The sequence below is a fragment of the Castor canadensis genome, chromosome 2 (assembly GCF_047511655.1).
Source record: "Castor canadensis chromosome 2, mCasCan1.hap1v2, whole genome shotgun sequence".
Taxonomy (NCBI): Eukaryota; Metazoa; Chordata; class Mammalia; order Rodentia; family Castoridae; genus Castor; species Castor canadensis.
In genome coordinates this window covers 176,631,144-176,655,545 of record NC_133387.1, presented here as the reverse complement: position 1 = coordinate 176,655,545, position 24,402 = coordinate 176,631,144, and the positions used below count along the sequence as shown (strand labels likewise).

The 24,402-nt window shown below is 38.7% G+C and overlaps 2 pseudogenes; both read left to right on the top strand.

The window, feature by feature from the left end:
- The first annotated feature begins 291 nt into the window (after positions 1–291).
- On the top strand, positions 292–20,724 carry LOC141418523 (von Willebrand factor A domain-containing protein 5A-like; annotated as a pseudogene).
- Positions 20,725–21,043: 319 nt separating this feature from the next.
- Positions 21,044–22,659, top strand: LOC109677230 (rab11 family-interacting protein 3 pseudogene; annotated as a pseudogene).
- Positions 22,660–24,402: the final 1,743 nt, after the last annotated feature.

The window sequence follows — 24,402 nt, the reverse complement described above, 5'->3', positions numbered from 1 at the left end:
TTGACCTCAGTTTACCTATATCTAAATTAAGAATAATATGTCATAAGAGTTGATCAGGAAATTAAACAGGACAATGTCATGGAAGCCCTGTGACATTTGCAGGCTAAGTAACTGTTATTTACTACTTCAATCTAGGCAAGGACAAAATACTTTTTTAATACACTGGTTTAATATGGCCATGAGCATTACCTAACACTAAGTAACTCATAGTTTGGGAACATGTTTAGTAACTACCCCTGGGCTCCAGTGAAATTTGCTGAATTTTGCTGAGGTACAAAAATCACACATGTGATGGAGAAGATTGGCAGCCATTGCCGAAATGCCTACTGCATCCCTCAGATCCCACATGTAAGTAAGTTTCCAAACCACTGAAAACACTGTACAGTATGAATTATGTTAGAATATGATGCTAGTGGTGTACAAGAGCAAATTAGTCACATTGCTATTGGTTCTAAAACAATATAAAGGTGATTTTCACCAGAAAAAATCCTGTAAAATACCACATGAAAATAATGCTGTTGCAGACTTAGATTTTATTTTTGACCATCTGGAAATAATTTTTGTTTGTTACTGTTATTTACATGTTATTTTTAAAATATTAAACATTAAATCTTATTTCCATTTCTAGACCCACTACCAGAGAAATTCATTCATGTGAAAGTCATGTGGAAATAGGAATGATAATACAAATAACATTTTAGAGACACACCCATAATAAAAATAGTTATAGTTTTCATATAATATCAAACTGAAATTCAAATATTGCCATAGTTAACAGAACTTGAATTTAAGGTCTTAGTTCCAAGTTCAGATTTTGATTTTTGATGGTGTGGCTTTAATTTTTAATTTTTCTCATCTCATTTTAAAGAGGCAGGAAGCTTTCCTGGCAGTGGTGACCTCAATCCTCACTATTCAGTCAAAATTTATCATTCCTAATGAGACTCTTTTGAGAGCAAAATGCAGTATTAATAATTAAAACAGAAAAAGAGGAATAAAATAATAAAGTATATACCTCATGATTGAATTGTCTTTTCTTATACATTGTCTATTTGTGTCCCACAAATCTGTATTGTGTCATTCACTCCTGTATTTGTGCTCTGCAAGCTTGTGGGATGTGCCTATAATTATAGTTGGTATATAGTAGATACCCACTAAATGTTTGCTTTTTATTAACTGAGATAATACTTAACTTACCAAACTACTGTATAGATGAAATGCGATGATATTATTGAAAGATTTTGAGATACATGATGATGCTATCATTATATTTATTATGGGATTCCCATGCTAGAAAATTTGGAAACTTACCTGCATCAAGATAAAAGTCATATCTTTTAAACTTTCAAGATCACTAAGGGAGTCAAGATAAGGCCAGGAAATATAGGACTGGAGGACAACTTGTGAAATATTACATTTTAAGAAAAGATAAGGAAAAGGAGCCATTTAAGAAAAAATGTGTTCATTCTTCAGAGAATCATGACAATGTTTTGTACATATCTTTTTCTCATAAATATTATTATTTTCTCCACATCAAGGAGTCCATACAACATATTTTTATTCCTAAGCAATTTGGGGATGCTCTGTATATGATAGGTTATGAATTAAATAGAAATGAACAAAATAAACTAATAAAGGAATTCATCCTTGCAGGTTGTGTTAGAGACTAAATGGAAGGAATGGCCCTAGCCATCACATCAAGACAGTAGGAAGCCTAAGTGGTGATTCCACCACTAATCCTTTACCCTAGGTCTTTAGAGTGAGGGAGAAAAGTAAAACTTGAGAAACAAGGAAAACAGTTATGAACACTTACATGGTCAAAACAAGTAAAACTTTTTTTCTCCTTTTGTCTTCATTATTTTCTATAGGGTTGTGGGGCTTTGCATCCTAAAATCTCTCTTCCCTAGAAGCCATGGAATTTTAAGTTCTCTAGATGTAGACCACAAGTGGTCTCATTTTTCATTAAGAATTACACAGAAAGAAGATACTCACCATGAGATGGTTTTCTGATCACTCAAGGTGATTTCCTCAGAGTTAGTAGAATTGAAATGATCTGCTTTTTGTGGGATTTTAAATGGTTTCACGGTCCCTCTGGAACCTCATGAATCATATCTTTTGGACTCTGGGAGCAGGATCCTCTGGATATAGGGAACAATTAAATGCTGACTGCTGAGAGAATTTCAGAGTTACAAAATAGCGCACAGAAGTCAAGATAATCAAGGAATCAAGAATCAAAAAACTGGTAAATCCCTCTTGAAGACCTAATTTTTCTATCTTTGGTAGACAACTCATTAATTCCTTTTTCTTTCTTGAAAATTCAGAGATTTGGCCTGCCATGTCTGTCATTTTTTTCAGATTCTGCATAATTCCTTATCTCTCATTGGTTTTGTTGTGTCCAATCAGCCAGAACCTAGTCACAAGGTTAAACAAGTTTAAGTCCTTACTGTGAATAAACACAGATCAATATTTATGCTAGTATGGAAAGAAGGTGAGAACCAATATTGGGTAATGACTAACAACACAAAGTCACAAGGACAGGATTTTGTTTGGAGATATCTAATCTGAAGTAGCTTCTATTTGTTCTCTGTTATACTACAGTCATATACCAAATAAGGATGCTTCTGTCAGTAACTGACCGGCACACATCTCTAATGGTTCCATAAGAGTATCACAGAGCTGAAAAATCCCATTACCTAGGGAAGAGGATAACATCACAGCACAATGCATCATGTGTCTGTGGTATAAATAAACCTACTACACTGCCAGTTATTTGTAGGTATACCATTCACAATTATGTAAGGTACATAATTCTTGATAGTGAAAACAAGCCATTGTTATTGGTTCATGTACTTACTATAGTATACTTATATTGCTAGTTTAGGGCATATTCCTTCTGCTTATAAAATAAGAAATTTACTGGCAGTTTCTTCCTTCCATGTTGTGCCAGCACTACCTTACACATGTAGTATTGCTGTGTCTCTTGATTGCAACAAGAACCCAGGTGGAGTGACTGGCATATACTCCCTGGGTCCCTATAAGTACACTGTCTGATGTTCTCACCATGAAGAAATTACCTAAGAAAACATTTTTCATAATAGGTCCAGTGATTAAGCAACACATGGTAGTATTTTAACTTCTTTAAGCACTGTTCACTGCTAGATATTTTCATAAACAGTTGTTTGTTTATTGAATATCTCCTTCTCTTACAATGTGGGCTGTTGGGGGCAATAGTTTTTATCTGTCTTGCTTACTGATACAAAGCCAATTTGGAAGTCCAATAAATATAATTTAACTAAAAGAATGAATTACATATTTCTTTTTCAAAAGTTTAGTCCTTTTTGTCATTAAATATTTCACATAAAAATAGTGAAATTATTCTCTGCTTAAGCAAAATATGAATAATCACATAAATAAAATGGGTTGGTCTATATCTATAGTTCCATAAGGAAGGTTGTGGTTGTCAAGGACTCATCTAGTCCTGGGCATATGAGTAGGCACATGAATGTGATTATGTTCAGCTTGTGCTGTGCAGGGTACACTTCACAATGGTCCAGAGCTGTTTCCAATGCATTAGGGCCCATAACTAGGATAAAGCTCGCCTGAAGAATTTCTAGATAAAAGAATCATCAGGTAAATCATAACCTGTAATTATAAATAGGTTATATTATGCATACATATATATAAATGCATCTCTTTGTACAATGTATGTTCAATATTATGATAAAATCTGCGAGACATGTTTAGAATAGACCATTTTAAACAGAGATCAGATTATTAATATTGGACTATCTTGGACAGAGACAACAAATAGTGTCATATTTCAAATCTGAGCCCCAAAAGAAAAGTCACAAGGGAATGAGAAGATCACACAACTTCTTGCTTGGGATTCTGTGAATATCATGATCAAAGTGATTAACAACAAAGGCTTATGGTATAATTAAAACAGAAGGAACAATACAGATATCTGTCTTCATTGACTAAATGAATGCTATTGGTGAGGCCCTCATCTAAGAACTCTGCACATATTAATTTGCATGTGCTATGCAGGTATTAGGGTAAGAATGTTTTCTGATGCCAGAGAGACGTACTGATATTTGAATGGGTGACTATGACTATGTCCCTCTGCTCATGCTGTGTCTTTTCCACAGAAACCCTATGTCAGCATGGAGTGCTCCTCTGGCTTCCTCACTGGCCAAGAGGAGCCAGGTAAGACTGACTCATGACCCTGAATCACCACATGGCATCATTGGTACCTAGTATAACTCCTGGGATAGAGATGGCAATTATTAAAGTTTATTTTTCTGCTGATCTAGCCCCTGTGGCACTGAAAAGCATTTCTGTAACCTTGTCCATCCATGAGTTTGTGGCTAGCATGTCTGCAACTTAAAACTATGAGAAATGAGGAGAAAGTCCCTTTGGAGGTCTTTGTTTTCTCCAAAGATGAAGACCCTGCTATCTATAGCTTTGAGGCCTTAGTGGATGGAAAGAAAATTGTGGTAGAATTGCAGGAAAGGATGAAGGAACTAATGATAAGTACCTTCCCTCCACTTCTTCTAACTGCTATTTGTCTAAAATAATTTGGAATGAGGAGGATGAATTAGAGTCATTCAAATTGGAGCTGTGAACTTGATAAAGACCCATCACTGTTCTTCCTCATCAGTTCTTTCTTTCTGTACTATTTGTCTCTTCACTTAATGTTATAGTTCTTTCTAACCCCTCATTCTGTTCTTGTTAGGTCTACAGAAACTATGAATATCCCTCTCCCAGGGCGATCAGGCCTACTTCTTGGATGAGGATGACTGATCTGTGGATATCCTCCATTGCAATGTGAGGAACCTTCAGTCTGGGTCAAAGATGGCATTCACACTGAGATATGTGCAGGAGCTGCCCCTGGAATCAGATGAGGTACTGTGCTATGTGCTCCAAGCTATCTTGCATCCTAGATACCGTCTCTCTTGTGAGTGTCTCTCTTTAATGCTTACTGATGGTAGCATAATGTTGGAAATCCTCTTTGGTCTATGGATGTGCTAAAAAACATTGAAAAGTAGAACAGAACTAAGGTAACATCTTGTAGAACCATCTAGGGACAGCTTCCTGAATATGGATACTCCTACAGTTCCTTTGGTGGACTTGCCTTACACATTTAGCGTGGATGCCAAGATCAACTTTCAGCATGGTATTGAGAAGGTCCAATCCAACTGTCCCTTGCATCCTACTGTGTACCACGGAAATGATAAGACTTCTGCTCAGGTAATCAATAAGAGGTATTATTATTTCCAGTACCCCTGTTCCTTGGGTCTTGACCTGGTACTCATCCAACCCTTCCCAGCTCCTTCTCACTTTCCTTGCTAACCCAGAGGGAGTTGTACCATGTTTCTTCCCTACCCTGTTTAAGGTACACTCTTCTATCTCCTCTTGTTCCTGATTATGCTTATTGTGGAAGAAGCCTGCAGGCTTCAGCTCTAACCTTAGACTCAGTAATCAAACAGTGACAGTTGTAATATAGCTCCTTTCCTGGTCTCCACTCAGGTTTCCTTGTCTGAAGGACACAAATTTGATTGGGACATGGAACTCCTGATTTACTATAGTGAGGTGCACAGCCCCAGTGTAGCTGTGGAGATGGAGATGCCTGACATGAAGCCAGGTATTGTTTCTTGCTTTGTAGTCACTTCCTAGGAGGCAATTCTCTGTCAAATATTGTCACTTTTCTCTCGCTCCTAGTAAGAGATAAAACATACTGAAATGAAATACTAAAATAGTTTATATTTCAGCATATAAAAATGGTTACACTTAATGACATTAAGTAGATTATTAAATAATTGGGGAAAAGAACATGAACAAATAATTCATAAGGGAAAATAAAACCTGTTACACAAATGTACCAATAATCAGCCTTAACAGAAATGCAAATGAGAATGATCATGTTTCATTTTTACCTTCAAAAGAAATCAAAGAGTTCTAAATTAATGACCTCTCATGGATTAAGTAGAAGAGTAAATGTGGAACTCTCATAGATTGTTCCACGCCAAAAAAAAAACAAAAAAAAACAAAACTTTGCTATCAATCTTTAGATGAGACATTTGAGTATATGTGCCAAAATAAGTGTGTGTTTTGTTAATTTGATTTTTTTGATTCTTAATAAGGAAATAAACCTAAATATAAGTAAAAATGTGGACTGGATATCTCCTGATATTTCAATAATATCAAGTATTAGTAAACAATTAAAATGTCTTAAAGGGACAAAATTCACTATGACATCAGTTACTTGATGACTTATTATGCAGCTACAAAAATAGCATATTTTTACAGATTTAAATAATTTTGGGAAAAGACCACCAAAGAATGGTAATTGAGAGAAAAGTAAATTATACAAGGAGACCAACACTACAAAATAATTTATGCATTAGGAAAACTTTTAAAGCACAAAATGTATGCTGGTAATAATTGTGATTAGGCTAAGACAAAGTTTAGATAATTAATTTCTTTTCATTCAGTAACTTTTACCAATTAATTCATCACACCTACATGTAATCTCACTTGCCATTCTCATGGTGGGTTTTCTCACTACTTAGTACAGTGCCAGTCACGTATAAACAGCTGTCTTTCAACATGAAAGAAATCTACCTACAACATTAAAAAATGCTTCCTTTCCACTGTACATCAAGATTACTGAATTGTATGAACATTATTTTTCATTATTATGCTATCATATTTGCTGTGGGAGTGTTACTTTTTTAAGTAGATGGTTGATTTGGGGACTATCCAATGGATAAGTGATTAACCTGAGCTTTATTCAGCAGTCATACTGAATCCCAGGGCTATACAGAATTTAAAACAATCATTGTGAAATCACTTCTTTGTAAAAATAGGATAATTGAATTTAATGTGCTCTATCATATTCTCTGAATTGTAAAATTACAACTTTCATTTTATTACAATTTCAGTACCAGTGCATCAATTCCCACATCTATTTTCACTTCCTCCTTAAAATAACATCACAATTATGACAAATTGTCCACATACAACAGGTTTCTTATCTCCCTCACCCCATCATTTGAATAAGGGTTTTGAGGTTCAACATGAATCCCAGGGTCTCCCTTTTTTGGGGGTTGTGGGTAACTGCTTTGGAGAAGTTGGAATTACAATGTGTGTACAAATGCTTATAAATGCTCCTGTGATTTGTCAGTTTAGGATTTATTTACACGAACCCTGAATGGCAGATCACACTTACAATGCCAGCACTCAGAGGATGAGGCAGGCAGATCATGGTTTGATGCCAGTCTGGGGTATACAATGAGTTCTAGGCCAGCCTGAGCTACATGAAAGTCTCTGCAGTGGCTCAAGTGCTAAGAGTAATGCTTAGCAAGTGTGAGGCCCTGAGTTCAAGCCCCAGTGCCACAAAAAAAAAGGAATTATGTGTGTGAACATTTTTTTTCAAAGGTGGAATTAAAGACTTAAAAGTTAGCCATGTGATAAATTTCTCATTGACTTGTCTTGAAAAGAAAGTTTAACTGTGCACATAAGCTTATGTGTTTGTTTTGGCAAATGCTGGAAAATGTTCACCTGATGTGTCTCACTCATTTGCTGGGCTTCCAGAAAATTAACATCCAGAGACACTACTGTCATTATTACTCATTGCTGCTAACCCCTACTCTCTTTCTTCTCTTTCATGTCTGTCTGTTCTACTTCTGTCTCTTATGTTTATAACTCACTTCCAGCTCTTTGTGAGCAGATAGTCAATGAGGATCAAACACAAAATTTTTTATTTGAGTTTTCCCAGCTCAGTAGTGACCTATTCACTACTCAAGTTCACTACAATTGATTTTGTCCTTTCCATGTAGGTAGTTTGATGGGAGCTCCATCTTCAATGGTGAGTTTCTATCCAGATATTCCAGAAGTGGAAACATCAATGAACTGTGGAGAATTTGTCTTCCTCATGGACTGCTCTTATAGTATGCAGTACGACCTGAGCTGCCAGGGTATTGCTCAGGTAGGAATAGAGGCTGCCAAGGTAAAACCAGCTTCTTTCCTTTTCATGAGCCACATTCTTCTGTGCATATGAATCTGAGGGGCAAATTAGGGTCCATTTGGAGCCATAGGGCTGTTTCCATCTAAGCAACAACATGTGTGATCACTCTAAAGCTAGCCTTGGAAATAAACATGGCATAAAGCAGGGTGATGGGCCACAGCTTCAAGAGTTAGGTTTGATGTCTGTGTGTCCCTGAGAGTCCTCCCACTCTGTCTCATCCAATCTCACTTTCAGGAACGACTAACTCTGCTGCTAAAGAGTTTGCCTGTAGGCTGTTATTTCAACATCTTTGCATTTGGATCTTCCTATGAGTCATTCTTTCTATAAGTTTCTAAAAAGGCCATGAAAAGTTCAAAAAGATTCATTTTTAAAATGGGACCACATTGTTAAAGAGTTTAGTGCAGCATTGACCTGGGAATTGAGCATGTCAGTTAGATTAAATGAGAATAATTATAAGAATGGGGAATATGGAGCTACCGTCATGTAACCAGGGGTGCTTTTTCTCTCAGGGAGAATGTGAAGTACAGTCAGAAAACAATGAAGAAGGGAGTGGAGAGAGTTACATTTATGTCTTCAGATTGAGGAGGTACCAAAATTTTGAAATCACCCTGGAACATTTATAGGGGAGCTTCCATCCCAGGCCACACCCTTCAGGTAAGAACTGCAACAGTGCTGGGCACAGTGACTCAAACTATAATCCTAGCTACTCAGCAGGTGTAGATTGTGGTTCAAGGACATCCCAGGTAAAAAGTTAGTGGACCCCACCTCAACCAATAAAAGCTGGGCATGGTGGTGTGCAACTGTCGTACCAGTTATTCAGGAAATGGAAATAGGTGGATAGCTATCTGAGCTAATGTAGACATAAATATGACAAAAATAACCAAGCCAAAACAGGCCTTGAGTTCAAATCCCAGTACCATAAGAATTGCAACAGAGCTAAGAGAAGGGCCCCAGAGAGTGAAATCTCTGTTCCGTAGTCTGTGCTTCTGATTTTCACTGTGGAATTGGAGAAATATCTCCTTCCTTAATTCCTTAATGAGGCAGACAATGAAAATTCTTCAGTGAGATGTTACAAAACCCTTAGATGAAGCAAGTGTGGGGAGTGGCTTAAAATTCTCAGGGATCTGAACAGACTCATGACAATATGGTACCAGTGAGGGTGGAACGTGAGTGATCTGACTCCTGTTTCAAGATGTATCAGAGTTTCTGTGATGAAACAGTTGGACTCTTCAAAGGTGAATTCTGGTACCTTACAAGGAACAAGAGAGGATCAATGAGAGTTTTCTTTCCTTAAACAGGTTTATGTATTCACAGATGGAGAAGTATGTGATACATTGCCTGTAACTGATGAAGTTAAGTTAAACAGCAATAAACAGAGGTATGAAGAGAGTATTATTTCAAGTGTGGTGACTGGACCCCAGTCACCTTGGCATGTGATAGCAGGGTTTACATTGCTTACAGAAGACAGATGATTGAAAATTTTTAGTTTTATCAGCTGGCTGATTTTTTCTTTTCTTTTTTTTTATAGTTGTGCTGGGTGGTGGTACATTGGGACACTTAAAAAAGTTATTACAATATTAGTTCTTCATAGTATTGCTGTATTTGTAAGAACTTTTGTATTTGTATTTGTATTAGGACTAACTATATTCCTCCACATATGAAAGAAAGCATGCAGCTTTTGGCCTTCTGAACCTGGCTAACTTCACTGAAGATGATGTTCTCCAGTTCCATGTATTTACCTGCAAATGGCTGAATAAGTTTCCATTATATATAAATACCACATTTTCTTATTCCATTCATCAGTAGTGAGACAGCTTGGCTATTTCCATAACATGGTTATTGTGAATAGTGTTGCAATAAACATGTGTGTGCAGGTGCCTCTGGAGTAACTTGAGTCACATTCCTTTGGGTATATCCCTAGGAGTGGGATTGCTGGATCATATGGCAGATCTATGTTTAGATTTTTAAGAAGCCTCTATATTGTTTTCCAGAGTGGTTGCACTAGCATGCATTCCCACCAGCAGTGTATAAGGGTTCCTTTTTCCCCAAATCCTTGCCAGCACCTGTTGTTGTGATATTTCTGATGATAGCTATTCTAACAGGGGTGAGGTGGAATCTTAGTGTGGTTTTGATTTACATTTCCTCTATGGCCAGAGAGGCTGAGCATTTTTTCATGTGTTTTTTGGCCATTTGAATTTTTTCTTTTGAAAAATTTCTGTTTAGTTCAGTTGCCCATTTCTTTATTGGTTCATTGCTTTTTGGGGAATTTGGTTTTTTGAGCTCCCTGTGTACTCTGTGTATTCTGGTTAGCAGTCCTTTGTCTGATGTGTAGCTGGCAAGTATTTTATCCCACTCTGTGGGTGGTCTCTTCAGTTTAGAGACCATTTGTTTTGTTGTGAAGAAACTTTTTAATTTTATATACTTCCACTTGTCCATCCTTTCTCTTAGTTGTTGAGCTGCTGGGGTTCTGTTGAGGCAGTCCTTGCCTATACCTATTACTTCCAGAGTATGCCCAGCTCTTTCCTGTACTAACTTCAGAGTTTCAGGTCTGATATTAAGGTCCTTGATCCATTTTGAGTTAATACCAGTACAGGGTGATAGACATGGATCTAGTTTCAGATTTTGCAGGCAGCTAACCACTTTTACCAGCAACATTTCTTGAAGAGGCTGTCTTTTCTCCACTGTATATTTTTGGCACCCTTGTCAAAAATAAGGTGGGCATAGCTATGTGGATTCATATCTGAGTTCTCCATTCTGTTCCACTGGTCTTCATGTCTGTTTTTGTGCTGGTACCATGCTGTTTTTATTGCTATTGTTTTGTAACGTAGTCGGGTATTGTGATACCTCTAGCATTGCTGTTTTTGCTGAGTATTGCCTTAGCTATTTTCAGTCTCTTGTATTTACAAATGAACTTTAAGGTAGATTTTTCAATCTCTGTGATGAATGTGATTGGTATTTTGATGGGAATTGCATTAAATATGTAGATTGCTTTTGGTAGTGTAGCCATTTTTACTGCTATGTTGATTCTACCAATCCATGAGCATGGGAAATCTCTCCACGTTCTGTAGTCTTCCTCTTTCCATTTCTTCAATATTTTCAAATTTATTGGAATTAAGGCTCTGAAAGTAGTCTCTGATGATTTCTTGGATTTTTCTGGCATTTGTTGTTATCTCCCCTTTTGCATTTCTGATTTAACTAATTTTGGTTTTTTCTCTCCTCATTATAGTCAGATTTACAAGGGGTCTGTCAATCTTGTTTATTTTTTCAAAGAAACAAGTTTTTGTTTTGTTGATTCTTTGTGTGTTTGTTTGTTTGTTTGTTTGTTTCTACGTCATTCATTTTGGTCCTTATTTTTATTATTTCTCTCCTTTTGCTTGTTTTGGGATTTGCTTATTCTTGTTTTTCTAGGAGTTTGAGATGTAGCATTAGGTCATTAATTTGAGATCTTTCTTTCCTTTGAATATATGTACTCATGGCTATAAACTTTCTTCTTAGGACTGCCTTTGCTGTGTCCATAGGTTCGGGTAGGTCACATTTTCATCTTCATTAACTTCCAGGAAACTTTTAATTTCCTCTTTCATTTCATCAATGGTCCACTGATCATTGAGCAATGTGTTGTTCAGCTTCCAATTGTTTGCATGTTTTCTGCTGTTGTTTTTGTTGTTCAGCTCTAGTTTTAATGCATTGTGATCAAGTAGAACACATGGGATTATTTCTATTTTCTTATATTTGCTGAGGCTTGCTTTGTGCCCTAAGATATAATCAATTTTGGAGAAAGTTCCAGGGGCTGCTGTGCAGAAGTTGGATGAAATATATTTACTTTCTTTGGTTGTGCAGAAGTTTTTTGATTTGATACAACCCATTTGTCAACTCTTTGAGTCTTATGTTTTGAGCTATTAGAATCCTATTCAGAATATCTTTGTCTTTGTCTATATTTCCAAGTGTTTCCCCGATGTTTTTCTCTAATAGTATCAGATTTTAAGGTCTTACATTAATATATTTGGTCCATTTTGAGTTGATTTGTGTACATTGTTAGAGACAGGGATCTGGTTTCAGTCTTCTTTATGTGGATATACAGTTATCTTGACACCATTTGGTAAAGAAGCTCTCTTTTTTTCCAATGTGTATTTTTTATGTCTTTGTCAAAAATTAGACAGCTGTACCTACTTGGACTAATTTCTCGGTCTTCTATTCTATTCCATTGGTCTCCTTGTCTGATTTTGTGTCAGCACTAAGCTGTTTATATTACTATTACTCTCTAGTGAAGTTTGAAGTCAGATTTTGTGATACCACTAGCATTCTTCTTCTTCAGGATAGCATTAGCTATTCAGGGTCTTTTTGTGTCTCCCAATAAATATCATGATGTTTTTTCCAATTTATGTGAAGGTCATTAGAATTTTAGTGAGAATTGTATTGAATGTGTGCACCACTTTCATTGATATTGTTTTTTAAACAATGTTGGTTCTGCCAATGCATGAACATGGGAGGTCTTTCCATCATCTAATGTCTTCTACTATTTCTGTTTTTAACATATTAGAGTTTTCATTATAAAGTTCTTTAGCATCTTTGGTTATATTTATGCTATGGTATTTTTTTAAAGGTATTGTGAATGGAATTGCTTTCTTGACTTATTTTTCAGTGAGTTCATTCTCAGTGTAAAGGAAAGCTACTGATTTTTGTGAGTTGATTTAATATCCTGCCACTTTGCTTTAAGTGTTTATCAAATCTAAGAGTTTTCTCATAGAGTCTTTAGAGCCTTTTAAATATAGAATCAAATCATCTGCAAACAGGGATAATTTGGCTTCTTCCCTATTTGAATGTCTTTTTACTTCCTTCTCTTATCTTATTGCTCTGACTAGTAACCGAAGCACCACATTGAATAAAAGGGTGGTATAGGAGACACAATTTTCTCCTTGCTGCTTTTAAAGGAAGTGCTTTAAGTTTTTCTCCATTTGATATATAGGTCTATAGGTCTGTCATCTATCGTGTATAAAGTGTTCAGAAATGAATGTTTTATTCCTAGTTTCTTCAGGGCTTTTATTGTGAAAGGAGATTAAGTTTCTCCAGACTGTTTCTGCATCTGTGAGATGATTATGGGGTTCTTGTCCTTGCTTCAGTGTATCTACTGTATTACGTCTATTGATTTGCATACATTGAATCATCCTTGCATTCCTGGATGGAAACCAACTTGATCATGGTGTAAGATCAACGTGTTGTTGCATTTTATTTTCAAGTATTTTTATTTAGGACTTTTCATCTCTGTTCTTCAAGGGAATTGGGCCTATAGTTTTCTTTTTATCCTTATGGTCTTATACAGTTTTTGATAACAAGATAATACTGGCTCCATAGAATGGGATTGGAAGTGTTTCTTCCCTTTGTGTTTTGTGGAATATTTTGAGGAGTGCTGGCATTAGTTCTTTAAATGTCTTATAGAATTCAACAGTTACCCATCAGGTCCGGGCATTTCTTTCTGGGAAGTTTTTATTAGTATTTCAATTTCTTTACTTATTATTTATTTGTTTAAGTTCATTGTTCAATTTTGTTAGGTTATATATGCCTAGAAATTTATCCATTTCTTCTATGTGTTCCAAATTATTGGAATTCAAGTCTTCAAAATATTCCTTAGTGGTCCAATGTATTTCAATAGTATCTGTTGTAATGTTGACTTTCTTCAAGTCTGATTTTGTTTATATATGTCTTCTTTCTTTTGGTTAATATGGCTAAGGTTTTTCAATATTGTTTATAGTTTGAAAGAACCAATTATTTCATTAACCTTTTGTATTGTTTTTAGTTTACATTTTGTTCATTTCTGCTCTGATCTTTATATTTAATGCTTATATGAATTTGGGTTTGAATGGGCCTTGTTTTTCTATGACCTTGAGGTACATTGTTAGATTATTTATTTGACATCTCTCTAATGCTTTATTATAGGCATTTGTAGCTTAAAACCACTTTCTTATATCCCACAAATAAATTTTGGGTTACTTTTCATTTGCTTCTAAGAATTTTCAGTACTGGGTACTGGGGTTTGAATTCAGGTCCTCACACTTGCTAGGCAGGCACTGTACCAATTGAGCCACTACACCAGTAGAATTTCTTTAATTTCCCCCTTATTTCTTCAATGACCTAATGGTTCACTTTTCATGTGTTTCTACATTTCTTTAATTTCTTCTCCAATTGATATCTGCTTTTATTTTATTCTGTTTTGATAAAAATAAAAGGGTTTATTTCAATTTTTTTATGTTTGTTGAGATTTTCCTCATGTCCTAAATGCCTCTTTGGAAAAAGTTCATGAGCTCCTGAGAAGAATGTGTACTGTGCATCATCTGTTGGGTGGCCTTGAACTAATTAATGATCCTTTAACCTCAACCTCCTGAGTGCTAGGATTGCAGGGATATGTCATCATGCCAGCTTCTTACACTTTATTCTTTAACGTGTGAATTACAATGATATTGTTAAAACAGAACAACCTTGAATCTTCATAATAAATCTAAATTTGTTGTGATGTATTAAAACCTGTCCTTTATTTTTAGATTTGGTTGGCTAATAAATATGTTTTCATAAAAAATAATGTCATGAATTTCCTTATACTATCATATCAGGTTTATACTGGCATCATTAAGTGAGCTGGAAAAATTGCCCTTTATCTTATTCTTTGAAAGATTTTCTTCCTTCACTGCTTGCTAGAAGTAGAAAGTAGGCTCTCTGGACCTAGTTAATTATGTGTGTGTTGGGGGGAGTTTTTTAACCACTCCTATTTTTATGTATTCTACTTTTAATAGGAGTTTGGATAAGTCACCTAAATTTTCAAATTTTCTAAAATTAAATTATATTTAAAACTGCCTTGAAAAGTCATAAAATGTGGTAGAATCTATAGTGATATTACATCTTCATCCATTATTTGTGCTTATTATATTTCTTTCCTTTATCTCAAAGCTTTTTTGATTTTACTAACCTTTAAAAAAGACATGTTTTTGGATTTCACTGTTGTATGATTTTTTTTTGTTAATATCTACTGCTATCCTTATCCTTTTTTTCCCCTTAGGTCCTTGGATTTATTCACTTTTTTTTCTAACAACTTGAGATGCATACTTAGGTAGACAATTTTCAGACTTCTCTTTTGTTTCCAGTGTGCTTTTTAACATATCCATAGCCTAAACCTAAATTTGGATTCATAATTTTTCATTGAGCTATACTTAAGTGTACTTCCTAATTATTGTTTATTTCCTTTTTAAGCCTAGATTATTCACAGGAATCTTACACAATTTCCTAGTAGTACAGGCAATTAGCTTTATAATTACTTACCTTACAATCCACCCCAATTAAGGTAATCTCCATTCAATCTATACAAATGATTTTCTGCAAGTTCCCTCAGCAAGAGAGGAGGACAATGTACCTATAGGCCACAGCAACAATATAGATTGTAGCAAGTAATCAGCAGGCAGGCATTGCCTACTATGGCAGCCATAACAGTACATCATGAGGATGTGAGAAGAGGATCCCATGTTAGGGTGAGGCCTTTAAAATTTACATTAAGAACATCAATGTCCTTCTTAGGTCCTGAGACATCAATGTCAGCCTCTTTGTTTCCAGTGAGGCCAGGGACATATGCCTAGTTATATAACATACAGTCACCTGTCTAAAGGTCCTGTCACAAAGCTTTTACCTACAAGGGACATCTTATATTCCTGTTAGTTATTTGATATTTTATATGGAACATAGAAATTCTTTGACTTTCTTTCTCTCTTTTTCTTCCTCTTCCCCCAGAGAGGTCTTACTCTTTGCTTCTGATGGTGACTGAATACAAGCTGATAGTCACCATCCAATTAGTATCTGATGAAATTCAATCATTGTGATGGCTGGTACATTTCTAATTCACTTCTTCCTCTTGAGTGTACTCATACAAGAGTCTATCAAGAAACATGAGAGGTTGTCATAGACATCTGCTTTTCAAAAGTAGAGATCACGGCTTTCATCCCTCATATCTGTGAAATGACTTAGCCATACAGTCATCTATTTTGTGCTTAATACTTTGCTTCAAAGAGGAAATGGTCACCAGATGCCAAGCAAATTGCTTTTGGCTGCCCTCTCTCCCAAGGTCTCAGTTTATACATTCTTATTGTCTTAATAGAAAATTGTCTTGTTGTCCTTTCTCTTTTCAAAAAAATTGTTAAAGGTCTGTATATAGCTTTTCTAGTTCTCTCTAGCTAAGAAAATGTCACTTTAGCATTGTGTGAACCAAACTAACATAGGAGGTTTTGTTTTAAAACAGAAACTAAAGTCATGACATATTAAGAAGTTAGAGATATAAGTTCTAATTTTTTTGCTTGCTAGATGATTGGAAAAAATCAACTAACCACCCTAAGACTTTGTATCTTAACTTGAAAATGCTGACACTCATAATATTTATCTTGTAGGCTTATTGTGAGAGATAAATGAATAAAGCTCCATAAACCATCAGGAATTGCACTTGATATAAACATAAGTTGATATAAAATTCTGTTATTCTTATAATTATTATTTATCATCCACATGAAGCACTTTAGTGAGTTCTAGGCATATAATCAGCCATCAATAAAATTTTTTCATTTTTTGTTTTATACATAAAAAAAACTTTTCAAAATATACATACAAGTATTTTAAAGCATAGGCTATAGTTGAAAGACATGTTGGAAATTTTTTTAAAATTTTGTGTCAAGATGCTGGCAGACTTTGTTCTTTAGGGAGAATGACTCCTTTTAGGACACTGCAATTAAATTCTGGACTTTGTCCTTACAAGTACAGTGCATTAATCATAATGCTGATGTCACTAGACATGGGGATGATGAGTTGCACTGTCCCAAATCAAAAGACAATGATACCTGAGCCAAGATTTCAGTGTAAGAATTTATAATGAAATCTGTTTCTATCTTACTTTCTGAAAATGCTTGAATATTACTGACAAATTATCTCTGAACAGACAGTTCTATTTGGAAAAGGAATTTGTGCTTGAGAAGCTAGTTGGTGCACATGTACTTGAGCAGTGTGAGGACTTTCAAGTTAGGAGAGCACTAGACAGACTTCTCCATCCTGAAAACAGCCTTTCAGGGTAAGGACAGTGTAAGGATAGTATCAAGCAGACACTGACACTGGTGATAATTTCTGTCTTTTCATTGATATTTTGGGGAGGAATTTTGTGGTCAGACTGAGCACTGATCCAATGTCGTCTCTGCCACTGAGTAAGAATATGATCATGGGCAGATTTTCTGAAATATTCTGGGCTCCTGATCTTCTTCTACAAAAGGAAGCATAAGACTTCTTTTTATCAAGTTGTATCACTAATTTAAGATATTTATTGTGTCTCTTAAAATCTAGACTATGCTCAATCAATGGTACCATGAAACTCTTTGTCAGAAAGACTACCTTCATGTTTCGTTCACTGTTCTTTGTTAATTTGATAATTCTAGTCATAAGCAATTCTCTAAACTCCTTTTTATAATTGCAGATGTTTTATACTCAGTATTGGAGAAGGTGCCTCCACCAGCTTAATAAAAGGCATTGCCAAGGTATCAAGGGGCACTTCAGAATTATCACAGGCAAGAACAAGATGGAGTTCAAGGTGAGGGAGAGTCAATTTGTTCAATGGTGGAAAATTCAGACCAAGTAAGAGACAAGGTGAGGACACTACTGTGAAATCAGAAACCTACCTTATTGGAATATCTTCCCTTGTCCCCTTGGCTTGGGATATATATTTTAGTGGGGCCACTTTTTGCATTATAGCAAAGGGATCTGGTGTAGTAGGTGAAGAATGAAATTTGTCTGGAAGAACTGGAAGTCCAGAAATGAGATGCTAAAAGAGATTGTAGCTTTTGTATTTAAGAGCAGACTGAGAAACTAACAGCTTTGGCTGTGACAATTGAGACTCTAGGTCTCTGCTTCAGGACCACTTCTGGTACTAGAGCTCATCCTCCATGAAATAATACAAATGAAAAGAGAAAGAAAATGCATGCATGACAGATCTAACAGCTTAGAACAGGAAGCAAATTGATTTTCCATTTTATTAGTATGCAAACGAAGACATCTCTGGTTATATTTCTAAGCTCTTCTTTCCCAGTCAGTGCCATTTCTTTTCTAATCCCCTTCACCAGGGATGTCCCAAATATATCCTTTCCTCAAATTTTGTTTTTAAATCTCTCAGATTTAGCTTTATTGTATATAAAATACAAAAACTAGTGGTCAGCTCCCTATATAAGATTAATAATTAGGCATAACATGTATTATGACACAGAGCCACTTATACATAATAAACATTCAGTTAATAGTAGCTATCATTGTCATTCATATTTGCTTATAGTTCTGTTCTCTTTCCTTCATTAGACTCTTAGGTCCCTGAAGCATTCCCTACAATCTGTGGTAAAAGACATCAGTCTGAACTAGGATTTGCTTCCTTGTCTGTATGCCCTATGATTTCCCCAGAACAAACTGTCATCTTTAGGGGTGCATTAATTTTCTTGACTCTGCATTCATTTTTCCTATAAACACTGTTTCTTTCTAACCTACTCAAGCCTTAACTTCTTTCCTCTCACTTTTTCTTTTCTAGCCTGAACATTTAAGAGCCCCATTAACTGGCATGTGGTAGTTTTTCTGTTGATATCAGGATTTTTGTTAATTTTGTTTTTTTTCAGTTTCACCATTCACCATCTTGCTATAAAGTCCTTTATCCGGTAAAAAGACTTGGGCCCAGAAGAAACCCCAGAAAAATGATAAAGAAGATGTGTTCAGTATTAGCATTGAGTCTGGAGTCATGAGCTCATTCACTGTTTTCATTATTATAAACAAGGAGCTCAACCAGTCAGATCAGGGGCCCCTGGCCATCAGGGATATTCCAATGAAAACAATGTGTGGTTCCTTGTGTCTAGTGCCAAGTGGAGAGGGAAGTGGTGAGTTTTACCCCATTCATACTCATGTAAAATAAGGTGTCCTAATTAACTGAGCATATTATCAAAAGTAAAATGTGAGGAGGGATTTGATCAAAGTGTGTTATATGCATATATGGAAAGATCACAGTGAAACTCCTTTCTATAATTAATATATGCAAATAAAAATATAGAAAGAAAATCAGGAAAAAGAAAAGAAAATGTGTAATGTTATTAAGTTGTACTATTTTCCTTGTCTTCCCACATCTAGGATTTCTGGCTAGTGCTAGACATTTTTGTCTCAAGGAAATAGAATTTGTCCCATTGGCAGAGAGATTTAATATGGGGAGTGGAGAAAACAAAGAAATACCAAAATGTAAAAAGTGCATATGAACATTGAATAATAAAACATTTTAAATCTGAAAGGTATTGATCTGTGTCAGGATTAGATGGTTCATGAACACGCACAACTGATGAATGCAATGGCCTGAGACTGGGAGTGGTACAAGAAAGGATTTGAGGAAAATGTGAAGATTAGAAAGAGCCACTGGGGACTCTGGGAAAGTGGAATGTCCAGAGAGAAACAAAATCATTTGTCAAGGAGTACCCAGGGCTCAGTTTAGTTCCGGGTACCTTCACTTTTACTAGGACCAGTCTACTAAAGAGAACTTCTGCCTGTGATTCATGTCAGCAGAATTTAGCAGCTTTTCCATAACAATGATCAAACACAGGGTTGGTTTAATTTCAGTCTTTGGATTTTTGTCAGATGAATGTGATGAACACAAATTAGAGATATTGATTTAAGAGCTTGGTAAGAGTGTGCAAAAGTGTCAGACCTGACACATACTGTGAATAGAGAATATATTGAAGATGGAAAGAAAGAGATATACAGAAAAAAATGGAGGAATCAGGACTAATTTGTCAGCATAAGGTTAAAGTTCAAGTGAAAGGAATCTTAGAATATAAAGATTTTCTTTCAGGTTAAATGGAATAATTCTGCATTACAACAAGATCCTCACAACTTGGAGTGGGGTTGAAGTAGAATAGAGCCGAAGGTAAGAAGTTTGCTTTAGGATGTTGGATCAACTGTCTACAAGGGTTCTGGAGTCTCTCATGTTTGCAGACTTAGGAATGGAGTGAAAGTCTGTGGTATACCTAAGAATTTCACGGGAGTGACAAAGACGTCAAAAGCTCACAGTAGAGAGGACATGTGGAAAGTCACCCAGGTGCATGTAGGAAGAATAATGATCTGGGACCAAGGAGGTTGACAAGTCCACCTCAAACCTGTGTCCTCGGAGTGCAGTACCTTGGTCAATAACCATTCAAGTGGGACAGAGGAAAACAGTTTTCAGAGGAGGATAAATTCGTTTTAAGAATTAATTGGATGGGATCAACACCGGTTCTCTTGCCTCATCCTCTGCCCCATGCCTGCCGCGCCGCCGGGCTGGGGGTCACTGAGGCGCTGTGAGGAAGATGGGCAAGGGCGGAATGGGCCTGAGATCCTGCAGGAGCAGCCCGGGCGCCCCGCACACGCCCGCCGCCTCTTCCTGAGCGCCATTGTCTGCTGATCTTGCCGCCCGCTGCACCCCTAGCTTGGCTGGCGCTGGGGTGTGGAGCTCGGCCTGCCATCTTGTCCCGCAGGCCTCAAAGAACCGCGCCCAAAGCCCACGTGGGATCGCAGGGCTCCAGGAGCCTGATGCACTGCGCCGCTGGCTGGAAGACCCCAGAGGCCAAGAAGCCAGAAGCACAGTGGAGCTGGACAGAGGAGCCCGACCCGCGGTGCAGCTGGCTCCTGCAGCCTGAGGAGTCCAATGCGCCGCGCTAACAGCCAGAAGAGCCCAAAGCAAGATGAAGCTGCCCCTGGACCCCAAGGAAGTTCATTCCTTGTCCTGCTGTCCGGAAGAGTCAGACTCACGGTGCAGCTGGCCCCAGGAGCCCAAGGAGCTTTGCTGCTGGCCCGAAGTACCCGAGGCTTGCGACCTTGTGCGTGGCCTGTTCCCAGGGCACTAACTAGAGTGTGCCTGGAGAGCGCCCACGGGCGAGCCCAAGGAGGCTGGGCCACCCTTGGACCTGAGCCCAGCACTGATGCTGCCCAGCAAGGCAGGCCAGTAGGATTGGCTCATGTCTCCGAGCCATGTTTGATGCTCTAGACCCGGATGGGGACAGCTTTGTCTGCATATAGGACTTCATCCAGTTTGTCATGGCCCAAGATCAGACCAGGTGAGGACTTCATTCAGTACTTGTATCCCAGTGGGCTCTGTGTGATTAGTTGTGAAGACTTCCAGCAAGGGATCATGGCCACAGAAATGAAGATCCTGACAGCCAGCTATACAGTGTAGCACCTGCCCAGGATGAGGACTCCTTGCCTGTGCTGTATAGTTTGATGAGTTAGTCACCTATGAGGCCATCGAGGTGACAGACAGTGCATACATGGGCTCCAAGAGCACCTACAGTGAGTGTGAGACCTTCATAGGGGAGGACACCAGCATCCTTGTGCACCCTGACCTGCAGCCTGAGGGGGATGCTGACAGTGCAGTTGGATCAGCTGTGCCCTCTGAGTGCCTGGACATCGTGAAGGAGCTTGACTATGGTGCACTGCTAATGCTTGCTAAAAGATCTCCTCCTCACAGTGAAATTGTCATCATGGTGATTGGCAGTGAGGAACATTTTAAGGATTGTAGTGAAGGCAGTGAAGTGGAACTGACCCCAGAGACCTTCTGTAATGGGGAGCAGGACTGTAATGACCACTCTTTTCTCACCCCTGGTCCAGCCAAGCAGTGCTCCAGCAGGAAGGTGGTAAGGTTCCTGCACAACTCAGGGGCCCTGACCATGGAGGCTCTGGAAGACCCTTTCTCCGAGCCTGTGGAAGGCCAGGAAGAGGAAATTGATGACAAAGTCATCTTCCTGGAGAGGTGAGTGTCACAGCTGGAGAAGGACAGCATGGCCTCCAGGGAGCAGTATGGCAGGCTGAGTCAGGAGACCCTCCAGATGGTGCACAGAGCCAACCCCCTGAAGGAGCAACTGAAGGAGCAGGAGCTAAGTGCCCAGGAGATGGTCCTGGAGGAAGCCAAGAAGCAGAAGGAGCTCTTGTGCAAGATAGAGCATGAGAAGAACGTTGGGATTGAGAACCTGCAGGCCAGACTGCAGCAGCTGGATAAGGAGAATAGAGAGCTACAGTCCTGCACACAATGTCTGAAGGCCAACATCAAGCACCTGGAGAAGGAGAAGCAGAAGTTGCTGGATGAGGTTGAAGAGTTGATGCTGGGGCTCAATGAAGAGCAGGAAAATAAAGTGACAGGCTGAGCCATAAACAACATCAGTTCCAAAGGGACAAGGAGGCAACCCAGTAGCCTATTGAGGACCTCCACGAGCAGCTGGAGCACTTGCACCTCCTCAGACTGGAGGTGGAATAGAGGCAGGGTCGCAGGTAACTTGGGCTTGAAGGAGTTCAACAGCTGTGCCCTGGAGAGCAAGCTGGATCAGGACCACTGCAACTTGAATAAGCAGAATGATGAACTGAATGGGCAGATCATCACCTTCAGTATCCAGGGCACCAAGAGCCTCTTCCCCAAGGTCTTCTCCAAGTCTCTGGCTGCAGAGGTCAGCTCTGTTTCTCATGACAAGCTCATGGAAGCAATTCAGAAGCAGGAAGAGATCAACTTCCACCTTCAGGACTACATTGACAGGTTCATTGTGGCCATTATGCAGACCAACCAGTCCATCCTTGAGGTCAAGTAGGACAACAAAGCCCAGCCTAGATTTGTCCAAGACTCCACTAGTGCCCCAGAGTGGCTCTGTCTCACCACAAGGAGCCAAGACCAGCAGAGCCCACAGTCAACCAAGCCCAGGGTGTGCAGGGTTTTGTGCAATTAGACTGGGTGAATGAAGATGGGAGGCTGCAGAGGACAGTAAGAAGGGAAGAAGGAGCCACAGCAGGAAAGGAGTGCAGCTAGATCTGCTGTTGACTCTGACCTTCAGGGAGTCAGGGCCTCTTGCCCTAAGTGTCCCAGCCAACAACACTCACATCTGCTCAGTTGTGACATGCTCTCAAACCTGTGTGCAGTCTCAAGCATGGGTGAGCTGTGACCCCTCCATGGAAGATCCTCTTCCTGTCATATAGCCCTGTTGGGAAGAGGGAGAAAACAGGTCCCTGCCAAGACTGCAGTTGACAACTCAGACTCCCTGATACAGCATCACGTATGCCTGGCCATGCCCTGATAGAGTGAGAGCCCTGGGCCCTTGTCATGTGGCAGTGCAGGAAGGACAGAAGGCAAGACTGCTGCATGTGGGGACTAACTAGGAACTGCAGGCCTCAGCTTTCTCAGAGCCCTTCAGGCTGTCATCCAGAGAGGTGGCCTTTGGTCTAGCTTTGGACCCAGGGCCTCTAAGACACTCATCCATTCCCATGGTGTGATCCTCCCTGAAGTACCCTCATGGGCTTTGACCTTCCTGTTGGGGACTGGGGCAGGAGACCATCAATTCCCATTTCTTTGAACAAAGGACTTGAGATGCTGACTGTGTGGAACTCATTCTCTGGATGGGTGGACACTATTGGCCCCTCTGCCTCCAGGTGCAGGTGCTGCTTTTCCACAAGTGTAACCTGCCCTGGCAACCTACAGTCCAGGTGGTGCAAAGTGCCTGTCACAGCCCAGGGTGTAGTTCACACTTTCCAGGCCTCTGGAACTGAGATTTTTCTGGGCATCTACTCAAAATTGTTGCATGTCCAGAGGGTGAGTTTTTCAGGAAGATGGACAGGAGAGGCTCTACACAGACCCAGCAGGCTCTACACAGATCCAGGAGCAGAGGAGGCCTTGCTGCCTTTGCACTGCTCCATGATGGCTTCACCCAAAGGCTGCTGTGCCTGCCTGAGCCTGGTCACTGGCCAGGAGCCTATGGGAAGCCCTGGGTAGGCTGACACCCTGCTGCAGACTTCACTACCCGTGTTTATGTGTGCACATGCATGAGTGCACACAAGTGTGAGTGTATGTGGGTTTGTGTCCATACATGCTGCCTGGATGTATCGCTTCACCCTCCCCTGACCAATCTTCTACACCTCAATTCATGATGTTGTCTCACATTGTACATTTTGGGAAAAGCCTTGGGTGTAAATCAATGTAAACTTGGAGGAGAGATTTTTATCATGTAGAGTAGGTATTAGATCAAGGGCAAACACAACACAGGGATTGGACTTTGATCACATGATAAAGTGAGAGTACACAAGAGAGGTATGAGGATAGGTAAGACACCCAAAAAACTAGGTAGCATTTGTTGCCTCAATGCAGAGAAACTAATGATACTTTAAAGTGACAGAGGCCAATAGGAGAAGGGGACCAGGAACTAGAGGAAAGGTTAGTTCAAAAAGAATTAATTTAGAAGGTAACACATGTACAGGAAAGCAATGCGAGTCAACTCCCTGTATAGCTATCCTTATCTCAACTAGCAAAAACCCTTAGTCCTTACTATTATTGCATGTACTTTCTC